A 3503-nucleotide genomic window follows, 5' to 3' on the forward strand; every position below is an offset into this window, starting at 1 on the left:
TTTTTCAAACAAAAGCCTTCGTCAACTAACACAAATTGCGACTTTAGAGGAAGGGAAAATTGTTAATACCTTTAAGAAGCCTAGTTCATTTGTAAACATCACGCTCCCCATAGAGACATTTCAAGGTACAAGATAGTGCACGACTGACGGAGTCCTTCCGCAGGTTATTTACCTAGTTTTAAGAATAAATAGAATTTTACTCACCATAAAACTCTGTTACTGAGGAATTAACAATATGTAAAACTAGCTTTAAGATGGCCAACGGCCTTGTCGCAGTGGTAACACAGGTTTCCGTCAGATCACCGAAGTTAAGCGCTGTCGGCCTAGGCTAGCACTTGGATGGGTGACCATCCGGTCTGCCAAGCGCTGTTGGCAATTAGAGTGCACTCAGCCCTTGTGAGGCAAACTGAGGAGCTACTTGATTGAGAAATAGCGGCTCCGATCACGGAAAAAATGAAATGTCGTGTGACGAGGGCCTTCTCGGAAACTGACATATGACCGAGAGAACGGTGAGCTCACCACATGCTCCTCCATATCCGCATCCAGTGACGCCTGTGTACTGAGGATGCCACGGCGTCCGGTCGGTACCGTTGGGCCTTCATGGCCTGTTCGGGAGGAGTTTAGTTTTAGCTTTAAGATATAATACAGCGGTCAAACATGTGGAACTCGTAATATTTACAAATGCTGCACAAAACACAGTCCCATGTCTCAGAACAATCAAACCATTAGAAAACACCGGAACCTGTTTATAATGGTCTCCAGAGACCGTTCCTTCATGTGATTCTAAAATCAGGCAGTAGGTTGAAACACCAACCAGAGAACATCATAAGTTCCTAGGAACACTATCCTGCAGGTTTCTACTTGACTCCACAATTACTGCGACAAATCTAGCGGAATGTCGAGATGGTATTGCTTCCTTTTCGACACATTCTCTCTGGGCTGCTGCTAGTCATGTATCTCCACCGACCTGGTTGCGAGGACTGTGCGCTAAACAACGTTTGTGCAGATGAACTAACCACTTGGTGGCCGACACAGCACTTAACCCCCGCCCCCCCCCCCCCCTCCCCCTCTGCCACCATTACGTTCGGCCGCAGTATCCGCTGTCAGTGCCCAGCACCTGCTGCTGCCATCAGACCGCATCGTCCTCGTCCTAGGTTGAGGTCTAGGTACGCGTGATGTCACCACGTCTGCTGTTCCTCTGCCTGCCCCCGAAGTCACTTCTTTGCAGGGTACCCCACTCCTCTTCTTAATTACGGGCACCGCTTAGCAGTTTTAAAAATGACCTCGTACTACGAAGATCCAGGGTCTTTCACAAGGAACCCCTTGAGTGCGAGGTCGCAAAAAGGCCAATGGTGTTTACGGCATGTACGCCCCACACATTGCTGCCATGCAACCACTATATTGACTGCTATTGCCGACAAGGGGGCGGACTGGAGGTATCCAATGGTACGAGAACAGCATGAAGTTACAGAGCGTAGTTGAACAGTTTATTCGACGAATAACTCAAAACAGTTCTACAGTGCTAGTGGTGTTGATGCCAAGCAGAGCGATAGCAACGATAATCAAAGTAAACGTTGCATTATATTTACAACAACAGTTGTCAGTGGTCGCATTTCGTCAGAAAGGAACCCAAATCATTTCGCAGAGTGAGAAAGAAGTGGCAGATGAAATATTAGCATTTCTGCAAGACGAGTCAGTGGAGTGTGTGGCATAGTATACGCTCGACTGTGAAGACAGTGAACGCGCCGATGATACGTGCTTAACAAGTGAAAGTGACACTAAAACAGATGTCGGGCTATGTAGTTCATTATCCTGGTCGGACAGGGAGCCACAAATCCCGTCTCTAGTGAAACATAGTAAAGGACAATCTTTGTCCAAACAGAAGGTAATAAATAGTTACGTTACGTACACGGAAGATCATCCGCAGCATAGTAAAATAAAATAAAAAACAGTTATCTACCGATTTTGAATACGTCTGAAGAAATACAACAGTGTAGCGCATAAGAAAAATTACTGATAGTCAAGAGAGGGTGCGGCTGGTCCCGGCGGAGGTTCAAGTACTGCCTCGGGCATGGGTGTGTGTGTTTGTCCTTAGGATAATTTCGGTTAAGTAGTGTGTAAGCTTAGGGACTGATGACCTTATCAGTTAAGTCCCATAAGATTTTAAAACAAAAAGAAGTCAAGAGAGGCAAAAAGCACTTGGTACAAAAACTGCTGTTTTCGCGTTTCCTGGAGGCTCGATACAGTTTAGAGGACGTGTATGGTGTGACCTGGTACGTTATGCACATCAAAACGCACGCGACCTTAGTGATTTCATAAAGAGCAGAGGATGGTTGCGTAACTTCAAACAGTGCTACAGGACAGGAAGACTTAAGGTAAAGAAATTCCAAACAGAGCGTCAACTTGACAATGGACAGAAATTGCGGAATCGGCCCAAAAATTTGTAGATCAGATAAGCAAACTTATCCCATCGTTCACTAAGGAATTTGTTTTCAATTCTGGCTAATCAGGATTTGAAGAGGATATGCATATGAAAGGAACCCTAGAAATCAGAGGTACAAAGGGAGTTGTATCAAAATCAACTAACGACAATGCTTTAATGCATTCGTATAGAATTACGCCGAATGTTAATGTGGACGGTAAATTGACTGGAAAGTTACACTAAAGTTCCAAAGAAACTGGTATAGGTATGCGTATTCAAATACGAAGATTTGTAAACAGGATGAATACGGCGCTGCGGTCGGCAACGCCCATATAAGACAAGTGTCTGGCGCAGTTCCTAGGTCGGTTATTGCTGCTACAATGGCAGGTTATCAAGATTTAAGTGAGTTTGAACGTCGTGTTATAGTCGGCCCACGAGCGATGGTACATAGCATCTCCTTGGTAGCAATGAAGTGGGGATTTTCCCGTACGGCTATTTCACGAGTGTACCGTGAATATCAGGAATCCGGTAAAACATCAAATCTCCGATATCGCTGCGGTCGGAAAATGATCCTGCAAGAACGGGACCAACGACTACTGCCAAGAACCTTTCAGGGTGTCAGAAACGCAACCGTTCCGCAAAATTGCTGAAGATTTCAGTGCTGGGCCACCAAGAAGTGTCAGAGTGCGAACCGTTCAACGAAACGCCATTGATGTGAGCTTTCGGAGCCGTAGGCCCACTCGTGTACCCTTGATGACTGCACGTCAGAAAGCTTCGAGCCTCGCACTGGCTCATCAACACCGACATTGGACTGTTGATGACTGGAAACATGTTGCCCGGTCGGACGAGTCTCGTTTCAAATTGTGTCGACCGGATGGACGTGTACGGATATGGAGACAACCTCATCAATCCAAGGACCCTGTTAGTCAGCAGGGGACTGTTCAAACTGGCGGAGGCTCTGTAATGGTGTCGGGAGTGTGCAGTTGGAGTGATATGGGACCCATGATACTTCTAGATACGACTCTGACAAGTGACACGTACGTAAGCATCCATCTGATTACCTGCATTCATGTGCATTGTG

General features: G+C 46.2%; 1 pseudogene; it reads left to right on the top strand.

Moving 5' to 3' along the window:
- The first annotated feature begins 257 nt into the window (after positions 1–257).
- On the top strand, positions 258–375 carry LOC126282571 (5S ribosomal RNA; annotated as a pseudogene).
- The last annotated feature ends 3128 nt before the right edge of the window (positions 376–3503 follow it).

This window comes from Schistocerca gregaria, chromosome 7, assembly GCF_023897955.1.
Source record: "Schistocerca gregaria isolate iqSchGreg1 chromosome 7, iqSchGreg1.2, whole genome shotgun sequence".
NCBI classification, from domain to species: Eukaryota; Metazoa; Arthropoda; class Insecta; order Orthoptera; family Acrididae; genus Schistocerca; species Schistocerca gregaria.